We start from the raw sequence: 22,391 nt of genomic DNA on the forward strand, positions 1-22,391 counted from the left end.
CCGGGGGGTTAATTTCCTTTCTCCCTGACAGCAAGATCATAATTATTGAGGTATTAGCTGAAATGCGCTGACTGATTAAATCTAAAATAAATACTAATTGCAGGCACATCATCAAAAAGGAGAGACAGTATCTGACTCTAGGTCAGATGCAAGCAAAGATCCGCTCCTAGCTAAGGGCAAACCCCAACTTGGTGATGAGCTTGATGGGGCAGCTTGTTCTTGCTAACAGTGCAAGTCTGTAAATAAGGGGAGCCTCAAATCTGGGTGACGGCACAAGTCTGAAGAGTCCTGTCTCTGTGTGGCAACACACCAAACGCAAGCACATACGTTGTACAGCACAGCTGAATGAAGTCCAAAATGACATGAAAGAAGTCTTCTGCTGCTCAACCTGTCACATGCCACATCCCTTATGTGCTGATAGCAGGTCTATAAAGACAATATTCAGCCTTCGAGCTCTACTCCTACTCTGCCTGTGCTAGAGTGGGCACAGGATGAAATCATATGTCATTTTTCAGATGTGTTTCCTCACCTCAAGCCTTGCTGTATCCCAGTGACTTTTAGTGTGTCAAGAGGTACCAATCAGGAATGACAAAAATCCCAGCACCCTGACAGCTTGCATCTGGGTTTGGCTCTTTTTGTTTTTCCTGAAGGTTTTTCTTGTCTTTCAGAATGGAGTTGAAGCCTATGTTCCCTCTTCCCGAAAACTGATCCAGCCACTTACGGGATTCTCAGTGAGATCATTCAGGAAACATTTCCAGTTGGAGGTCTTTGCTTGGGGAGTTTTTTTATTTACTTTGTCCTGTGCTTGGCATCAGTTACAGGTGCTTTTCCTATTTGGGATGGAAAGGATATTAAGCAGTATTCCTAAAGGTCCTTTTGGCTTTTTTTAATTTGCCAAGAAAGCTTTTGATGGAACATCCTCCCCTGGCCCCCAGTCTGACAGGATTCCCTGACCTGCATAACGCTGTCCAGATTGAAGCATGAGAAACATTTCGAAAATGAACTACGCTCAAGTCTGGGAGTTATTAGCTGCCAAGAAATCCCAAAAGCTTTTAAACCTTGTTTGCAGCTGCAGAGTAGGAAACCTAGGTGCTATTCATAGAGGAATTCCACAGGAACTGTAAATTCAAGGCAACTTGCTGCTAAAATACAAAGGTAAAGAATTAAAACAGGCTTCAGAAAAGAGCAGCGCAGGCCATTACAATGCCAAAGTGACTGATTGAAAAGGAAGTTTGAAAAACATCAATATGCCTAGCTGGGATATAAAACTCAGACTGAAGTAAAGCAGCACATTCTCTTAAAATCATATGTCCTTCACAGTCGGTTGTAGATCAGGGATGAAAGAGGAGGTTGAGCACTCCAGGATGGGAGATTTTTGTTCTGCACCTGGCACAGGGGAAGGGGGGAGGCTCTGGGCAAACACCAGACTCAATCAGTCAATAAACGGCTTTGTCAAGGAATCAAATACTCCTCCAGTCCCAGTCACTACACTTTATTTGTTATAACATCAGAAAACTGCCCCTTCCTGGTTAAGAAAAGGAAATAAGGGTGAATATTAGGTGGCTTCACGGCTAAGAAGGGTTTTCTAAGAGTTTTGTGTACAATCAAAAATCATTGGAGTATCTTGGCTTAAGGAATGGCGTTCATCAGCCAAGTGATGGCCATTACCTGGCTGTGTTTTCCCAGCCTAGGCTGTGAGGACGGGCAAAACCACTGTGCCTAGTGTGAGCAGTTTTCATTTCACAAGGAGGCAGAGCAGGAGCATATGGTGAGTTAAGAGGGTCAACTTCCTTCTTCTAATACAAGCCCAGTGTCCTGGCCAGTGCAAAAGCACAATACACTCTTCCTCTGCTCTGATGCATGCAGAGCAGCTAGCAGCCCCAGTCAGCAAGGTAATAAAGTGCAAACACCTTTTAGGGAATGACCTCATCCTGAACAAAAGTTAAATAACATTTCTTGATAAATCACTGTTCCCCCGTGTGCACAAGCACACAAAGAAATAAAGTCCTCCTGCGTGCTGAAGTGAGCAGCTGCTTCCATTTTTGAGGCATTTTTAGGGGAAGAGGAGCTCAATTTTCAGATAGTTCTGTAAGTGGAACCTCTGAAAAACAAGGTCTCATCAAGTTGCCTTGATATGTTCAATCCCTTCAACAGAAGCATCCCCAATGAACTTGTCAGTATCTTTTCCAAGGACTCCAGAAGGAGAGGAGAGACTCTCAAAGCAGAGGAATACTTTTTCACACCTGGCTTGTACTACTTTAAGTAAAATTACTCTCAAGAGCTAATTACAATGCATGATTTCTCCCCCTCTAGCTGTATAGATTAATCTATTTCATTTTCAAAATCTCATTTTTTCCCATCACTTCAAGAATTCAGAAGAGATTACATTATTACAATCACAACTTGGCCTCAGTCCCAGAACGCAGAGATGAAGAGAAAAAAAGCCTTTGTTGAGCACACACTCTCACACACACACATCCCAACCGCTCCACATAAGAAGTTGGTACTTTTGACAAAGCGAACGTGCATTAACCAGCTAATGGGGGGTATCTAAATTCTTATGACAGAAGTCACAAAAGTGAGAGATTTCTTATGGAATGTGGAGTCAATACAAGAGAAAAACGACCAGGGAATCTGATGGATAACTATAAGGCACTTTTTTTTCCACCATGGAAAAGCACAGATCTTGGTTTTACAGAAGCAATGAAATCGAAGGGACAATTTAAGAGGGCTCAGCAGTGCCATTGGGCAGTTCAGGGCAATACCACATACAGGTGAAATCAAGGCCCTTTGGCCAGCCGGATCTTTTAGACAATCTGAAGAGGTTAAAAACCTACTAATACAGTACCTAGATAAAGCAGTCCTACTGCAGTGAAGGAGTTATGAGGAAAAGAAATGAGAAAAGCTCCATCATATGCTAAGATGCTTCATTAGAGTGCAGCTACTCAAGCTTGCCCTGGAAGAAACTAATCCCTGGAGGTGCATGGACCAGATTTTATGTCAGTTATGCCAAAGTACTTTCTTTAAAATTAATGTAAGCCCTGGGAAGTTCACACAGTTAAACAAGAGCAGAACTGCTGTCCCCACAGGATGCCTCCTCCCAGCGCTGCTGTCCCCCCTCCACCACTGCAGATGTTTAGGGAGGGGGAGAGGCTTAGGCTGTGGTTCCACATCTATTAATATCACATCTGTTGCACTCCCAGATTCCGTGGCAGAGCAGATTTGATCTGGATCAAGCACAAACGCATTTTTGTTGAATTAGCCTGAGCACATGATACGATGCGCTTCAGTTTAAAGCTGGCCACATTATGTCAGCCTGAAGATGACAGGCAGTACTAGAGTTGGCATAAAGGTTTCCAGAATAACATTATGTCAACAGAACAATTGAATGCATTTGAACCAGCCTCTGAATTTGTACCAGATCAGGACTTTGCATTGCAGGGATCAAGCTCTTTTGATCCACAGCTGGGCACCTTAAGTTCAGATGCATCAGCTTGTGAAGCATTCTCTAAATTCTAAACCCATGTGTGCAAGATAGCTGCTATTCTCAAAAACCCAGCACCCATAAATTAAGCAGACAAGTTGGGGTCACATCTAACTTTCAAAAGAGTCTTCCTCTTTCTTCCTGAACTGGGCTGATCCTCTGTTAGTACAGGTTAATGCAGGGATGCTGATGCCTGAGACATCATTGTGCCCTGACACCGCAGCTGCCCACATGCCTAAGGCTGAAAGGCTCTTTCGGGATGAGGACAGCATCTCAGAGCAGGGAAAATAAATAAATAAATTTCATTTTTATATTTCATCGGAAGGATTTGGGGTTTTTAAATTATATATTTAGAGAAAACACAAATAATTCATGAGTGTTTTCAAATACATGAATAATTCAAGCTGGAACCAAAATAGCTAAATCATCAGGGCCATCATCCTCATAGAGGCATCTAGGGTAGGTTATTTCAAGTACATTTCACTGCAGACTGGCACGTGCACAAATTCACTAATAAGCAGCTGCCTCCATGCCTTTTAGCCTCCACAAAACCCAGCTAGTCACAATATCCCAGACTCAGGACGCCAGACCTATAGTTAAGATGCATCTGAGCCTTAACTGAGCCATAGCTTTAAGAGTAGGAACAGAACCAGTTTGAAATCCCATTTTACAGCTCCCCAAACCACATCTGAACCATGTGGTACATGTGTGGCATTTAAGAACAAATTATCCGAACACCATACAAATGTTCACTAATAGTTAACTCCAAACTCTAGCAACCAGCATTCTTGCATGCATATTTGTGGCTGACATTGTGTAGACTTTGAGGCATGTATATTTGTTAATTTGAATTCTGTGTATTTTGTGGGCAGTGAGGGTATAATACTGAAACCATAACTTCAGTGTGAAAAAGTTTGCACTTTTTTATGTATATATACATATATATATACACACATGCGTGTGTGGAAACCTGGAATGAGCTGGGCAGTCAGATACACTAGCAGGAATTCTCAGACCAAGAAAAGCTCAGCTTTTAAATAAATTTTAATGATGGTTTCCTTTACTTTGATACCAACAAATTTCACTTTTAATTATTATTATTATTCTTATTTCTCTAACTTTGTTTTCAAAATTGACTTTTAATTTCCAATTGCATTTTTATTAAAACCTGCATTTTACATTTCATTTATTCTATCTAATAGCGTCACTTAAAGCCACACTTGATTTACTCACACAAACTGAAATCCTATGGATATTTTGTCTGGTATTAGCCTCCTGGAAGAGCAGCAGTTTATCATTTAGGTTTTAAGCATAAAGCATTTGCCAAAATCCAGCCCCTGCTTTAACATTTCACTTATTACTAATTCAATACCTAATGCCAAAACTGTATTCCAGTGTATGCATCATCCTACCTCCGGCTTCCCCCTTGCTCTGCCTTTGCACCACGCCTGGTCAGCCTCATGCCAGGAAGAAATTCAGACCTCAAACCCACAGAACTGCATATTCAGCATCAGTTTAAAAGCAAGTAGCTGTTGTCATCTCAAGCTCTGGAATATACCAACCCCAGAGGAAAATCAGCCAAATCTCACAAAGGGCTCTGTGCAGAAACACTGTTCACCCAAAGATCTCAGCTAGGACCAAGATGCTGTTAGGTACCACAGTGCTTAAAAAAAATGGAGAGTCTTGGGCTAGGAAAATGGAGCTGAGCATTTCTGGCTATAATTATTTTGGTAAAGGACAGTATTCTGCTTACTGAAGTCTCAGTGTATTATCTTCAAGATACCACTGTCCCAGTGGGGACATGGTCCCTCTACACTCAGAGAATGACACTGGTGCCTCTGACTGGCATCACCCTCCCACCACCTCTGTGACTATAGCCAGTGCCCTGCACAAGCAGTATAGAGGAAATGGACATTTTGGAAGCCAATGATTAAGTAAATAGCTGCTCCTTATCCCCTTCTGCAGAGGAAAACTGCCTGGGATGGGTTAAACAACTATTCTGTGGTCAGAGATGACACTGACAGAAAGAACTTTTGGGAAGGAAGCTGTAAATGTAACATTGCATTAAGAGGAAATGAAGGAGCTACATTATAGTATTGACTTCTGGTTATCACTCCTATGTCTCTGCTTTGGAAAAACTCAGGGTTCAGAACAACCAATAAAAAAATGTTCATGGCAAGAGCCTAACACTAAGCACACTTGAGCCATGTCTTCTCTAACCCTCTGATCTTGGGAAAGATAATGGCTCATTCATTCTCTCTCTCTTTTTTTTTTCAGTTTTGTAGGAATTCTCCCATTGTAACGAGCCTTTGACCTAACCTCCATTTCTTCTAATACTGCCTGACATATTCCCATCATATGTTAACAGTGCGTGTCTTCAGTCAAAAGCAAACCATCACTGGTGCTCTCAGGCCCTAAAGAATAGCAACGTGGAGGAAGAAAGAAAGAGAAACCTCAACCTCGCTGGTTCTTCCCAGTGATCTGTTGCTCCAGCAACTAAAAGTCAAACAATGATGTCAAGAAGACAGAGCTGGCCACTTTAAACCCCGCATCCAGTTGCCACAGCAACTAGTTTTTAAAGTAAGTGATGCAAAGAGGTCTTTTTTTCCTCAATAGTAAAAAAATATGAGAGAGTAAATGAGGGCTAAGGATGTTTACCTGGGGCTGAGGATGTTTGTGTAGGGGACTGTGTTGTAGCACCCTGCCGAAGGGCTGGGGCAGGGAGGAGGATGCTGTTCCCTCCCAGAGGAGCAGAGCAGCTGCTTGGAAGCAAATTGCTTTGCTCTTCCTTTCACCAAAGGAAATGCCAGAGAAGCAAACTCTGCTGCCAGATGCCACATGGACACCAAATGTTCCCCACCGGCTCACACCATCCTGCGCTGCTGAGGCTCCGAGGGGAGGGCTCGACCTCTCGCTTTCATCCCTCCTGCCTTGAGCTGCTTCAGCTGTTGCAGACCCATCTGTCCCAAGAACCACTGGCCATGCTGGGCAGCTTACAGCCTTCAAACACGAGGACAGGTGCTGCGGGGGCCCTTTGGCCACCCTTGAGCAGAAGCCCTTTTTCAACCCCCTCTCCCCTCCGGCCTTTTCCCCAGCCTCCTGGATAGCTCTTTTGTTTGGGACCATTGGTTTGCAGCTTCCCAAGAACTGAAATCCGTGGCAAAAAGGCACAGCTTTGGGATTTCACTCCAAATGAAAACAACTTCCCCAGCCTTCTAAAGGACTAAGAAGGGAGATGGGGGGAGAGCTGTTTATATCCCTGGTTGGTTTTGAAGGTTACAACCAATGCTTTGGTTGACACAACCAAACTCCTGTAGCTTCTTTGCACTTGGAGCACACTGCTTACCAGAGGAAGGTGGTGAAGAACAGAGGTGGGAGATGAGAGACAACCACGATCCACGATCCCTGCTTGGAAAGACCTCGATAAACCAACCAGCCACACCATAGACCTCCTAAAGAGATGCTTATCCCCACGTGCCTGCAAGGAACAATGTGATTAACTCTTGCACGATTCATTCTTATCCATTTATCTAATACAAACCATTTCTTACTCCATTAGGCCCTTGCCCTCACTGAGTAATCCCTGGTTGTATCATGCTTTGGAATTAGTCTGTAAGGTCCTCAGGGCAGGGATCATGCCTTGGAAGGTGCCTCACAGACTTTAGGCCATTGCTAAATTAATAAGAATGTAATAAAAGAATTAGAGAGCTCTACTGAGGGAGGCATTGTTATGCCCCAGAGGCAGCATATCTGGTTAACAACCCTGAAAAGAAATGCCAACAACATTAGCCTCTGCCCCTACATCCCTCTGCCTAATGTAAAATTAAATAGCTACAAATTACCTATCTATTTTTCTATCTTCCTAGGCAATTAGCCTATGCTCATTACTGGACATATGGGGATACATCCAAGCATGCAGCATGGAGGCAGGAGACACAACATGGCACGAGTGGATTCTCCCAGGCCTCTACTCCACTGTAGAATACATCATTAAAGCCACAATACACTGGCCTATCAGCAGAAGTCAGAAAAATCCTGCCAGCATCCAGCAAGAGAAGTGTCCAAAGAGTAAACCAAGAGCCAACAGTGGCAAACAGGCTGTGAAGGTGCTGTCACGAGTAAGTGCAGGACAGCAGAGACGAGCAGCCAGTGATGTTTATTCATATGGGAAAGACAAACACCAAACCATAAGCAAATGTGGCTCAGCGCATTTATTTGCAATTAAAGCTCATGCATACATTTCCATGAACATGAGGTGCACCCGACTGATTAGCAAGCCTGCTCCCAGTGGTGCATTGACAAGAATAAATCCACAGCGTTGCAGCAATGGGAGATCTGAGCATCAAGTCAAATATCCTGGAAGAAAATTCACCCTGAGGTTCTCTGGTCAGCAACAGTGAATAGGAACCCCCTTATGCTCCACTACAGCCACCGGCCAATTGAGGCATCACAGCATCAACCCCCACACACACTATTAAGAGAAGAATGTTGTCTCAAATGTGCTTTAATCCAGTTGAGTTCAAGCCCTCCTTTTTTGCAGTTTGACAGCAATGCAATATTTTTATTCAGTGCAGGATCAGAGGTCTGATGAAACCTCATGTTGCCAACATAAAAGTGGAAGGAGCTTTAGCTAATCCCAAGGAAAAAGAAGTCCACCTCTTTCTCCCCGCACCCCTCCTGAAAAGAAAGAAAATGCAAACCCCACATTTGACTCTCTTGGAAGAGAAAAATCCCTGCTGTCCTCAGATGGTTAAAACATGCAGCTTTAGTGGGCTGCATAAGGAATAGCAATTACATACCCTTCACCTCCTGGCAGCTTGGGGTTTTTTTAGTGGGGTTTTGTTCTAAATCTTTGGGTTGGTTCTGGTTGGGTTTTCTTTTTCCAGTCATTCTTCTGGGGGAAACAATCTCACCCTCCATTAGAACAGGTGGTTTACAGGGAAGAAAACAGGAGAAGGGAGTTCACAAGCTGCTTCCATGTCATTAAAAAGAAAGGGAAAGAAAAGCCAGGTCTGCAGTGCAGTTAGCCTGGCCATATTAAAGGAGCAGGTGCTGTACTGAGTTAATTTATCTGGGAGGAGACTGAGCAAATCCCAGCAACCCCGCTGAGAAAAAGAGCTTTGTATGCTGACATAAAGCCCTCCCCACTGCAGCATCTCTCTTGCTGTTCTCCCCTTCCCTCCTCTTCAGCATCCCCTAATTGCAGGGCTAACATCCTCTGACAAGTGCCTCAGATGGTCCAGCAACAGCCCTGTCAGCCACCCTCCCTGCCCCACTCCCCATCCCTGATTGTTACTATCACATTCACAGCACCCATCCCTGCAAAACCCAGGCTGCTCTTGATTACACTCTAGCACAGCTGCATCTGCTGAGGAGCTGCAAAATACTCCCTCCACTGTGCTCAGGACACAGTTGCTCAGCCATTGTGACACTGCTGCAATGTCTGGCACAAGGAACAGTGCAAACAGGGCTCCGAAGATTCCCCTTTTGAGGTTGCAAACTCAGGACCCACATCAAAGCCAGCTGCTTGTCTGATGTTTGCTTGGAATTATGGTGTCTGGGGTGGGGGGGAGCCTATCTGCCTGCCATGCCATGAATATGTGCATTACTGGCATAGCCTCCAGCCACGCCACAAGCTGCGTGTCAATTAGAATGTGGATCTGGAAAGCAGCAAGCCTAGGCAAGTAAAGATGGGAAAGAAGGTTATTTATAAAAAATACCTCTTTATATGATGTAGAAGAGGATCAATCTGACAAAGTCTTCTTATAGTCAAGAGAAGAGGTGCAGGTTCAACAAGCATAAACTTGGCTTTTCTCACTCCCAAATAACATGCCTAGAAGCCAGACCCATAGGATCCTGGGCTTTTACACAGAAATCAAACATTCCCACTGGTGCCACAGCCCCACCCTTGCTGCTGACCCTTATTACGAAGGCCAAAATATAAAGCAAACACCTCCAGCAGCTGTATTGCGCTTTGAGCTTTCTCTTCTTTTATTAGTAGGACTTTCCTTCGGAAACAGAGGCCAGCATGGCAGCAGAAAGGAAGCCAACAGCTTCAATAGCTGATTTTGCCTGTGGCATGAAGATGTGCTACAGCTTCTCTACTGCCCTTACCACTGCTAACATCATAGCAAGGTAAATGCACTGGGAAGAGAAAGGGAACAGGCTCTTGGCCTTGCTGCTCAATAGCTGCAGAAGATGCACACAGGGTTGCTCATATCCACATCAGCCATACCAACCCACACATGGGTCCAACCACTAGCCATGGGGAGGGTGCATAGGAGAGAACAAACAGGGTATAAATGGTGTTCTCTGTCCATCCTCAACTGCACCCAGCCCTTTGTGCCATAGGAACAAGCAATTTATAACACCAGTTTGGAGAAAGAAACTGCCCAGAAGACAAGAATTACCCTGGATTGGATTATTCAGACTGAAATCAGTTTCTTGTCAGGAGCGGAAGGTTCCCTTGTGCATCTGGGAGGGAAAGGAAGATTTCAGGATAGCAGCAAGCAGCAAAGAGCATCTAATTCAGAAAGTTCTCAGAGGTTTTATGGCACAAAGTAAAACCAAAATGCACTCCTTTAGGACACAGTGAAAGGAAAATAGCATTGGGAAGGAGGAGGAGGGATTATGGGGAGGGATGAGAGCAGCTGGAATGGAATTCCAGGGGGACAGAGAGACAGGCAGTCACAAAGTCTGTTAATTATTTAAAAAATAAACTAACACAGAAAAGGACATCCTGGGGAGGAGGGGGAGGTAGAACCTCAGGGTACCCATCAATTATACACAAACCAGCTTGGGGGCACTGCAAATAAGGGTCCTGTGGGCATGCTCATGGAGATGTCGCAAGAGCCTGGCCCCGTCCCACCACTCGTGACATAGCACAGTACCTTCATGACCCTTCATTACCCCCGATTCACTGTGTTTTGTAACTTGGGTTGATATCCACAAGAGGAAACAAACGCAAAGCAAAGCTTGGCACTCGTCTGCGTTTCTAATTGCATTGCAACCACATTTTCACCTGGCACCACAGTGAACTGGCCAGTTTGGGAGCCTCCCTTCATACTTATGAAGCAGTGACCACAACAAACATTTGGGTGTTAAGCAGAAGACAATTGCATCCAGGTCGCTGTTTCCAGATCAAGGTAAGCAAAGCTACAAGGCAGGAGACCCAGGAAATAAATGTTCTATAACAACCAGCTTTTCTGACCAAACTTGGGCCCTATATGGAACAGTGACTCCAGAGATGCAGATCCACAGTTTTCAATAGGGTCAGGCCACACACACCACTCCTGGGAACTACACAATATGATTGTCTTGGCTGAACAGCCACCTACGCTGTTGGCTTTCAGATCTTTCTTTCCGAGAGCTCCATTAGCAGTCAAAATCCAAAACAAAGTTTAAGTAGCAACAGTATTTCATCCCGATTTTAATATTTTCTTACAACTTGAACCTTGAATTGATATCCCGATATCTTTAGTACAGCTCTGGTCCAGACAGTCTGACCCTTAAGAGAGGAAGAACCATCTCAGGTTCAGAAGCGCTAATCCTGCATCCACGTCCATTTCTGTTGTTTTGTAGGATGAGAAAATACATTCACTATAAACCAAAAACACTAACTTATACACACCATCAAATAACAGCTTTGGCTTACCAATGAGTGGTGCTAAATTCGAGTTATGTGTCTACAAATATGAAGACCCACGACCCATTATAAAATCTTAACCCATCTAAGTCATCCTAATTCCTCCTACTCCTCTATTCTTGGCTTATACACGAAGTGACACCTATTCTTCGCATTGAGCTCCTCCTTAAAATATACAGAAACATGCAGCTTGCAAGCAAGAAGGGGTGGTGTGCTTGATAGAAACCACCTCTATAAATGAAACCACAATTTTTATGATAAATGGGCAAACAGGCAGAAACTGTCTCTGCCATAATGATTTATTTAAAATAAATCAATCCAGCTGTGGTAAAATAACGAGTTCTCTGCAAACACACACACAAATTCTGGCTGTTTCATTATGAACATATTAAATCTAGTCCCTCAATTCCAGCTCTTGATGATAATTAAATACACAAACGTACTGGAGTGAATTTGCTCCTGGTAATTTCCATGGCAGAAAATCATTATTCCAGCAATTAGATATGGTGCAACTTGCTTCTTTGTGTACACCACAGATTTCTTCTGATGCTTTTGCATCATCCTCTAAATAGTTAATGGAGGCCCCCTTCCTATTAATAGCATGATACAGTGGGTCCATGGTGGCTTGGCTTCACATGTTTGGAGCTCTACTTCATACACATGTTTAGGATAACTTTTGTCCTTGTTGCTAGGGCTGGTGCTGCAAACCTCTTGCTGCCTTTAAATAGCCAGCTCCTTTGCTGGAAGTGGAGTGGTTTCCATTTGTTACTTATTATATTGGTCATTTGTTCAATTGTGCTAACCTTGTCCAGTGATTAACCAAACAGTGCCAGGGCATCCTTCAGTTCAAGGCAACTAATTAGTTTGTTCCCCTTCTGTTCAGTCTATTTGTCCTATCACATATGGGGCTGATGCATCTCTGACTGAGAAGAAAAGGTACAGATTTGCATCCATTTAGGTGAGACTCCTCATCCTGGACCAAGCTTCATAGTTCTCAGGTTTAGAAAGTTATCCTCAGTCACCAGCAGGAGAAAAGGGAAGGATCAAGAACAAGAGGAGCATGGAGTGGGGGGGGGGGGGGGGGGGGGGGGGGGAATCCACAGAACAGATTTGCAGGGCTGAGCTTTGTACACTCAGAAAGCCCAGCCTTTTCTCCTCTAAAGGCATTTCTCTTTGAACATTGGCCTTAAAAGCCTGTGAGAAAGCCTTCTCTCCCTCTTGAGGCTGCTTCCTGAGCTACAGCTGGCCATGCTAGCAGCCTTCCCTGCATTTCAGCCTTAAGCCTGAGCTAAAAGGCGGGAGGTGCCTCCCAGCACCTCCTGATCTCCAGAGGGTATCACTGCTGCTCCATGGTTTAAAGATGGGATGCATTTATGATAAATTTTAATTAATCAAATCAAGAATTTTGATACATATTTGAGAATCTATTTGCTGCCAATCCACATATTTATAATAAATGAATAGAGGCCAGAGAAACATCAAAGAAACAGCAAAAAATGTACCTAAGAAGTGAGACCATCACCATGAGGAGCGCTTCTCTCTACACCCAGACTGCTCCTGGTCCCACTTCTTCACAGCCTCAGAGCAGTTTGACGCTGTCACCTCTCTCACCCCGCTGCCCTGAGCTGCTCCAGCTCCTCAGCTCTTACTCAAAGTCATTTCTCCCCCCTGAGCAACCTTCCCTGTTTGTTTTCCTTCACGCTGTGATTTTAACTGACTTTTAGCCTACTTGCACAAAGTAGTGAGACCAAAGATAGCCCAGGGGTGTGACAGCCTGGGCAAGGAAGAGTCACATTCAATTCTTCTCTCCACCGCTGACTTCTCACCTAACCACAGGCACACTATTTCACCTCTTTCTGTCCACCACTGCCTTCTTCAAAGTACTGTTCAAAGATCTCAAAGACATATGTTAAAGGCTGGAAATACTTGGAACACGATGATAGTCACCGGCCACTTCAAGAAATCTTGTCCATTACAGCTGGATGTTTACCCTTAGGTGAAACCACAACTCTACCATCAGAGCCGAACACTGTGTCCTTCAGCAGATGGTGGGTTTTACCCTCCCTTTGCAAGGGTCATGGTCAATATTGCAGTCTGACCCAGCTCACATGGCCACATGCTGCGAGATGAACATGCAGATGTGCTGCAGTCCTCCTATAACCAGCCCCAAACCTCCCTGAAGGTCAGAGCTGTAGGGGTGGGATATGGCCACCCAATGCTGAGACCCTCTGGCTGCTGCTGGGGTGTGAAAAGGAAGAGGAAAAATTCAACAAAAGGAAAGAATAAAAAGGCTTCCAGTCCAAAGCACAATTAGGAAGAATGCACCCCTTTTTCTCAGGGTTAGTCTTTTTTTCTCCTCTCTTTTTGGCCTGGCTCACGGCTGCCTGCAGCTCCCTTTGCTGTTGCCTAGCAGGGCCAGCATTCATGGCAATCTGAGGTACACCATGGATGTTCCCTGGAAGCAGCCTGCTATTTCCTACCCAGATGTCTTTTCTTTTGGTCAATGTCATTGCTCAAAGAGCAGCAATAGCACTCTATTTCCGTGGCACTCATCTTCAGACATTCTAGTGACAGCCTTGCCTTACCTTCAGCTATGTTGTACCCTAGATGAATATCACATACAAAATAATCCAAAACAAATCAAGGCAGCTAAACTTGTTAATCCTTCCGGTCTGCAAGGCAGAAGGGTTATTTTACAAAGCACAAGCACTCAAGCTACACAGTTCTGCTCAAGTGCCCTGTAACAGTCAAGAACAGCTGAAGCAATTAGCAATGCCCCATCTCCTCCAAAAGGCACAAACTCCAGGGAAGGAATCAATAGGAAAACTATAATACAGAGCCCTTAGCTTAAGACACAATTTAGTGATAAAGCCTTTAAAAGACAAGGGATAAGATGCTAGACATAGACTTAGGAACGGGTTGAACTCTATCCTTGCATATTTGGCCATGCCACAGAGACTTGGGCTTCCCCATGTAAAATGATATTTGTTTTCTTCATGAAATCATTTGGAGTCCACTGACAGAACAGGCTAAAGAACTATACTTATGACTTATTTATACCATCCTATTACCCAACAGGGTAGTTTTAGCACTGAACAATGTGGCAAAGCAGACACAGGGTAAATGCTCCTGCAGAATTCTAACCACACGCACCTCATGTGTGGGATATGTGGCTGAAGATGAACCATCTCTTAAGTGTTTGACTGGGATTCGTGACATGTGCCCTCGTCCAGGCAAGAGGCTCAATTTGCTGACTCCTTCAGTCCCACTTCTCTACGAACTGTGCTTTTTACAAACAGGAAAGGGAAAATGTTCTCATACGCACTGGCTACACGATGAATGGAGGGTCAGTTTAACCTCTCAAACATATTGTATTTATTCTGGTTAACAGAATTTGAGTGCAGGAGTCCAAAACATCACCTGAAACCTGAAGCCTACCCAGAGCTTTCAAGTTGAGGAATTTCACCTTCACAAATCCATATTTCAAAGAAGCTTGTGATTAGTTTATACCTTTCATCATCATATAAGGACCTAACACCTCAGCCACATAAAGCACTAAGAACAGGACCCAGAAAGATACTCTAATTATAAAACTGATTTATTGTTTACTCTCACAGGCCCTAGTTGTTACTTCCACTGAAGTCAATGGGAGTTTTGCCATCGACTTCAATAGGGTGGAGCAGAGCCAGGGACTTTTGTCTGTTAATTCCTTGTGGATCATTTACAGCTTTCCAAGCACCACTGCAAAAATAAACTTCAGATTTTTGAAAAACCACACGCACACACAACAAAACACACAACTGGAGTTAAAATGTGTATAAATACCCAAAGAGAACCGCTGGCATAATATCCCTACAGGATTTCAGAATAGCTTCTTATTTACTCATTAAATCAGTAAATGACAGCTCCGTTTGTCAAGAACAGCTCAATGCGCATTTCTCTCATCAGGGGTCAAATGATCCACCATCCCAAATATATAATTTGCTCTTGAGTACAGACCAAGTCTCAGTCTTGGGCTCAGAGCACAGACATGGCTAAAAGTGGCCTTGATAAGAGGCAGTGCTCTGGAAGTGCCAAGCAAAGATATCCACACAGGGAAGTGGAATATCTCTTCTAGGTACCTCTCTAGTGCAATCCAGTTGATGAACCGTAGATGCTCAAGGTCTGGATGAGGGAAAAAGAGCAGGCTACAGGAGACAACCAGCCACATGAAGTCAGATATTCAGGCAGCCAAAAAAACAGAGAAAGGATGAAAAGTCACACACCTTCCACCTTTAACATGCCTATCCTACCTCAAACAGCACAGTGACAAAACTCAATATTAGGATAGAGCTTGAGCATTTTTGCACCTTATTGTCACATATTTTCAGGCAAAACTCTTCTGAAACTAAATATTTTCCCTGCAAATGCCTGTGAAATGTCACTCTCCTGCAAATTTCCACCACTCAGCTGCTGAAAGAGTCAAAAACGAAAGCCCAGGACTAAACCGGGGCAATGCTCCTGGATGAACCTCCACCATCTTGCTGAAAGGATTCTCATGTCGACAGTTTGGGAAAAGCAGGGCTAAGACAAAGGGGAGCTGAAAGCCTGGGGCTTGAATTGAAACTATAAAAGGAACAAAAGTAGCAGCAACAAAACTCTATGGTCTCCTTTGGCACCCAAGGAGGAAGCTTAAAATACAGCCAGCGTCTCACAGCCTTCCCCCCCCCCCCCCCCCCATCTTCTTCTAAGAAGAAAAAAAGAAAGGACAGCTCTTAGAAACAATCTCTTTCTGTGTAAGCTGTTGCCAGAGTCAGAGAATAAGCCAGCGTTTCTGTGCCAGCCCATTCACATGGCCAGGTGAAAAGAAACTCATTCCTTTACAGCCTGTGCTGCCCCACACAACATCTGCTGAGAAAGTGGGATGAGAAACACCAAAAAGGGGAGAAGAGAACAGCCGAGGCCTTCAGGTTAGAAGGGCAGGCTGTTCCCACCAGGGAGCCCCTCTTTCACTTGCAGACAACTGCTGCATTTGACATTTCAATGGGAACTGAGGCAGAGCGGGAGGGAGGGCGATGGAGGAGGGGGAGGTGGCAGAGCACACATAAAGGGACCCGAGTGGGAAAAAGCAAAGAGACAAGAATTCTGCATCTCTTTCATTTCTGCTTTCAGGGGTTTTCCCCCATAATATGAGAGTCGGGAGAATGAGGAGAGTTTCTTTTAAAATGAGAGGGCTGGCACTGTTAAAAACGTCGAGATGAATCAATTTTATGGGGCTTACAGGGCAAAACTCATTTTTTGTCAGCCCCCTTTTTTTGTGCTTTCAATGAGAAGGGAAAAGGATTTACATAAAATAAACAACAAGAATGAATAGGAGCAAACCCTGCCATGGGCACCAACAGTGGATGCTTTTAGAAAGTTACACGAATGTTGTTTCGGGGCTCAGCATTGTCTGCGGGTTCAACACAGACACATTCATCCTGGGGAGCAATTCTGGAATCCCGATCGCTTCACACAAACCTCTCAATGAGAGCTGCGTGCTCTTTTAGACCTGTTTTAGAGAAACTTTCATCCAAACACATCGGAGTATTTTGTAAAGGCTTCAAAGCAGCCCTGTGCCATAAAAAGGGTATTATCTCCATTTGACAGAACAGGAAACTGAGGCCCAGAGGGAATCACACAGACAGCATCCAGAAATGGATCACTGGCGAAGCCTGGAATAAAACTGGTTCCCTGGAGCACCACACTCATCTGCAGTGGATGCAGAAGTGGCCTTGGCTAAGTGAGAGCCTCTGCTGCGGTTTATGTTAAGCCCAAATATGCAAACAAAAAAAACAAGGCCTAAAACACTCATATCTACAACCGCTAGATAGGGATTCATAGTCACAACAGCCCAGGGAAGCTTGGAGGAACCTTTCAGCATTTGGTGAAGAGAAAAGCCATGGTAGAGGAGACCCCAGAGCAGCTTCCTTGCAGGCAGTGTAGGAAGGTTAGGGGTCTCACCCTTCTGAGGTGCAACTTGGGATCAGCTTCCACAAATTGAATGGGATAAGAGATATTACATCCACAATTACTTCAGGTTTGCTTCTTTCTCTGTAAGGATTTCCATGAATTCCCCTAACAGTAAGGGAAGAAAAAAAGAAAAGAAACCAAAAAGCTTGCAAGGTTAACACCACACTCAACATTCAACACATGTTGTACGGGTCAGTAGTGCCTTGCTATTTGCTTAGGACCAGGGTCGCACACAGGAGAGAACCTCCAAAAAGCCCTGAATGTGTGAGCAATAACTCAGAAGTAAGGATTAAGAGGTTAAAATGCTTTGTGTTCAGCTGGAATCGGTCTAGAGAGAGTTCAGCATCACTTATGCTTTTGTGTGTCAAAAATTGCCAATCTTTGATCCTTCCTGACTGCTGTGACTCAACATTACCTCCTTTGTGCCCCTGTTCCTCACTGCACACATACACACAAACCAGTGAGCTACCAGTTAATAGGCCAGTTTACACTAGGACAGATTTAGGAGTGAAGAAACAAAGCCACAGGTGTTTCCCAGTAGCATGCATGCATCACCCATCACAATGAGGACTCGCAGCCTGCACCTTCCTCCTACCAACACATCCTCCTCATGGCTTTAACTAACACTCTCCAGGCTTCCAACCTCCACAATCTCCATTTTCACTTTTACCAGTCACAGGCATCCACAAGCAGATTTACCTGAATATTCATAGTGCCCATCAGAAGGCATGGAGAGAACTCGATCATTTATTTTGGAGTGTTCTGGGGCCTTTGGTGTTTTATTTAAAGTGAGAAGAATGTCTACAAAAATTTCTGTCACTGTCAACAAGAAAATCTCTACCAACCTTTCTTCATCTTTGGAGGTTAAAGCATGAAGCCTGTTTTAAAGGCACTTGCATGCAATACGTATTTTCTGTATTTGTCACACCCTCAGCAAGTCCAGCACCATGGCACAGCAGGTATCAGAGTCCTGTGCAATCCTAAAACCTCTCTACCATGCTTGGAAGAAATGGCAAATGCTTTCCATTCCATCTTTTCCTTCCCTGACACTCCCAGTGAGTGCAAAGGAAGTTTTCCTGTGCTAGAAAGGAGCCGAGGGCACTCTCCAAAGCTGCAGGAATGCTTCAGCCCATCTCCTGAAAAATCCCAATTTTATACTGGAAGAACATTTAAGAGCATTTTCCCACCACCAAAATAAGGAGCATTCCCAAGCATGGGAGTTTTTGCTGCCTGTCCAAACTCACCACTGAAGTCCAGTACATGTGAGCATCCTAAGGGGTGAATCTGGATGAGTGCAGGGCAATCCAGGCTGCACTCTGCTGTACCACTAACACCCAAAACAAGGAGCTGTTGGCACCTCTGAACTGTGTGGCTCTATTTTCCACCTGCAAAACGGGAATAGAAAACTACCCAATCTCAACACACTGAAACCCTGTGCAGATGATAAAGCTGCAAAGAGCTAATGAGGCTAAATCCCTTACTGGTGCCTCACAAACAGCTGTCAGGGAGGAGACAACAACAGATAGAGAAGAGCTTTATTTTCTAACTATAATAAAGTTGCCCTTATTGCAGTTTTGGCAGCAGTAATATAATTTAGGAAGTTTTCTATATCCCAGTTTATCCCCCTCCGTTAATACCCAGAAGAAGTGACTAATTGAGTGACAACAGAGCAGACCCACTACAGCTCTTGCAGCCTCCATAGTAGGTGATGAGGACAAGTCCATGCATCTTTTCCCATATGGAGCTGAAGCCACATCCCCTTGCTCGGTCTGAGAGGTTTCACTGTTTCGGCTGCCACATTTTATAACACGTACTCAGAAAACCAGATATCTATGGAGTAATGGTGAGTAATGTGCTGGCTGCTATCTGCCTCGTTGAAAGGGTGATAAGAGTCAGTCAGAGATAGTCCTGCTTCCCAAATTAGATAGCTAAACCATCAGGCCCTTGGAAAAATAACACCACAGGCTCCTCCCCACAATCACCTTCCTCCTCACAGATAAGTAACTGAGCATTGCTAGCAGATTAACTGCAGCATCAGTCCCTGGTCTTTAAAGAGTCATGACTCACAGACAAGATCATGAAATTCATTTATACTTAATTCAATGTTTCTATTAAAAGGCTCATTTGAATGCGCTTTCAGTTTTCTCCTCACTGCTGGGCTAGAAATGAGTTTTTAAACGGAAAACACAACAAAGAGAGAAGCTGTTCTTCCTACAGCAGTTGGACTTCAGGGAAATCTTCCAATCCGCAGGAAACGTACAACTTCTTCTCAGCCAAGAGATACGGCAACAACACGTCTATCAAAAGAATTCCTCGGGTTAAGGTGTCTTCCCTGCGCTTGGCTCAAGCCAAGTTCTTAAGCTCTAGTTCATACGTTATGCCCACAAAAACAACTGCCTCAGAGTCACAGCAGTGTTTTAGCTCAAAGCACTGCTTGATGATGAGTTTGTTCTGCTGCAGCACTTCACCCATGTATTCACACTGGCAACTGATTTGGGCCAATAACATCAGGCAGAGGCAGGTACCTAGGTGGGTGATGAGGAAAAGCAATGACATCTAGACCCATCACTGCTATTTGCTTCAGGGACCAGAGCCATGTTCTAGAGATGTTTGGCCCCTAGTTTGAAACCCTCCCAGTGCCTGTGGTAGGGGTCAGGCAGGGATCTCAAATGGTTCAGACTAGTTTGCGTAGGAAACTGTATGGTGATGAGAAGTCTTGGTTGTGTTCACAGTGCTGTCCCCAGCACTCTTTGACAACAAGCAACTTAAAAATGTCTCAAGTGAGCTCTGAGATGGGGCAGAAACTTTGGTTGGGGAGAAAAAACAATCACTCTACAAACGTCTCAGAATGGAAAATCATTAAGAACTTGACACTGAGAAGACTGGATTTGGCATTTTGGTGCTCTTGTTGTCCTTCATCAGCTTTATCTGCCTTGGGCATGAAATACTGTAGATCCACACCTCCCAAAAACAATGGAGACGAAAGGTTTGGGGTTCAGCACTACCTGAAGACCAAGGTGACCACAAAGCTGAGATCAGACTTCAGCCAAACCTGCCTGTGAGCAGTGAACAATTGCACTGCAGTTTTGGTATTTGCAAGTTCCTGGAGCAAGGACCATTTTTGTTCAGCTCTTAACACCAGCTCAGCACCATTTAATTTTCCATCCCAGAAGGAATGCTTTGGTTTGCCAGGTTAACTCTGGGCAGAACCATGTGCTATTTGGATGGAGACCCACAAACTACAGGAGCCGAATTTGAAGCCTCCTTCACCTACCATTCCCCAGTCACATTCTGAGAACTTAAGGAGGGGGGTGAATAATCAGAGAACAAGTTTTAAAGAGAAATACAGTGAATTCATCTGTAAGATGTACATGGGTAACCTACCTGCTGGCTGTTACCATTAGCAATTTTTTAAGCTGGATTTAAAGCAGATGAAAGCCCTGAAGGCTAAAGTCTGCTAATTCACCCCCCACCTACCCACCAGCTCCAGAAATAAATCTTGTAGGTATGGAAATGGCTCCTTCCCCACCTCTAACCACAGGCTTGACAGTCCCAGCCAAGCCTCTCCGTTTCATTAGCTTCTGGATCATTCATACACATACAAATATGCATCCATAGGCACTCACGTACAAAGAGCTGCCCACTTACAAACCTGACAGGTAAAATTATTCCCTCCTTCTACAGCCCTCCTAATTGCCTCCCCTGGGCTCTTGCAAAGTGCAAACGTCACTGGCTAAATATTAAGTTCACGCGGTGTCACCATTATGCCTTTCATTAAAGCAATATCTGTCTCATAGCTCAGCGTATACGTTCCTTCTAATTTCACTGTTAGGACCCACATGTAGCACACAACTTTCCAGTCCAACTTTGAATCATTATGCCCATTTCCCTCAGTTATTTAATGACCATTTTCCCAAGAACCACTTGAAAAACAAGGGTGAGTTTTTTGCTAAAGCACGTTTTACCCTGGCATTCATACATGTGCCTTTTCTTGATTTGCTCAGAAATAGTTGGCAGTTCAAGATCCCGTTCATTCAATATCATTAAAACGGAGTGCTATTAGAAGGTTTACACTATTTACCATCTTAAATCTCCACTCTGGAAGCTTGCCATGGTGTCATAGTCTGAACAGAAGTGAATTTCACAGTGGGTTCTTAGAAGTGAATTTTCCCATCAGAGAAGGGTCATCTCCACCGCTGCTGTTGTTTATGTCTCCTGAAATTCAAATGAAGAAACATGCCACCTGCAAGGAACAGCAATGATTTTAATTGGATTGCATTTACTATCAAGAGATGAATAAGCAACAAAAATAATTAGTGTCAGTAGTCCCTTTTTTGCAGACTGGGACCTGTAACAATTGCTCCCGAGCTCAGGATGCAAACTAGCCTTTCCCAAATACCTTTTGAACCCCACCTCTGACAGGGCCTTAAAAGCTGAGGAGTCAGTGCTGAGACAGAAGAAACTGTAAGAGATGGACTTAACCAGAAAACACTTGAAAATGGAAAAAGAAGTAAATCTGGCTGCTGGTATCTATAGGTTACTCAGCAAACAGCAGTGCCAAAGTAGGATTTATTGTGTTAATGCACAGAATTCTATAGCCTGATAATTTGCAAAGCAAGTTAACAGAATAACAATTAACAAAATGAACTATCCTCAAGTGTTTGGATTAATGGTAAGCAGTGAGCAACACGGTAACTGTTTTCTGCTTTTTGGAGGTGCAGATAGCAGAAACAAAGCACGCGAACCCAGCTGCATGAATCTGGGCTAGTGAGTATTTCTAACACCCTTGTTCTAATTGCCAAAATGTTCTCAGCAGCTTTGAAAGCCAGACCACGGTGTTCATATCCCACCAAGGATTTGGAAATCTGAGATTGGAAAGGGTATGACTAGGAATGTTGGATATAAAACACTACAATATCACAAAGCACGCACTGACTTTGCAATTGATTTCTTTCAACAGTTGAATCTGTTGGTTGCAGATTGAACAGGGAGTCAATAATTCCCATTTCTATTTCCAACACCATCAATAAGAATATCTGGGAGGATTTCTTCCAGGAAAGACAGTCTTCAAATCCTTTCATGTGGAATATCAATTTGTCAATGTTGGTTTATGACATTGAAGTCTTTGCATTAATAAGACAAAGGCAGGAGCCCCAGGAGCTCAGTGCACAGCCTGGGTGTCAGGACAGTTATTTTCCAGCACCCACCACCACTGAGCATGGCCATGGGTGACTCAAACAGCCCCCTGTGCTCCTGCTGTTACAGGCCAGA

The 22,391-nt window shown here is 44.1% G+C and overlaps 1 long non-coding RNA gene across 5 annotated transcripts in view; it reads right to left on the reverse strand.

The window, feature by feature from the left end:
• Positions 1–6,888: 6,888 nt before the first annotated feature.
• The window catches only part of LOC136018776 (uncharacterized), a 32,974-nt gene continuing 17,471 nt past the window's right edge, over positions 6,889–22,391 (reverse strand). Inside the window, exons 2-3 of one of the 5 annotated variants that reach the window (XR_010614568.1) lie at positions 21,202–21,363; positions 6,889–6,962 (exon numbers count right to left, since the gene is read on the reverse strand). This is a non-coding gene — a long non-coding RNA (uncharacterized LOC136018776). Of the gene's footprint in view, positions 6,963–16,845; positions 17,226–18,355; positions 18,506–18,644; positions 19,418–19,741; positions 21,364–22,391 lie in introns of those variants that run through there. The other 4 variants (XR_010614569.1, XR_010614567.1, XR_010614566.1 and 1 more) reach the window with 4 other exon arrangements.

This window comes from Lathamus discolor, chromosome 8, assembly GCF_037157495.1.
Source record: "Lathamus discolor isolate bLatDis1 chromosome 8, bLatDis1.hap1, whole genome shotgun sequence".
Lineage (NCBI taxonomy): Eukaryota > Metazoa > Chordata > Aves > Psittaciformes > Psittacidae > Lathamus > Lathamus discolor.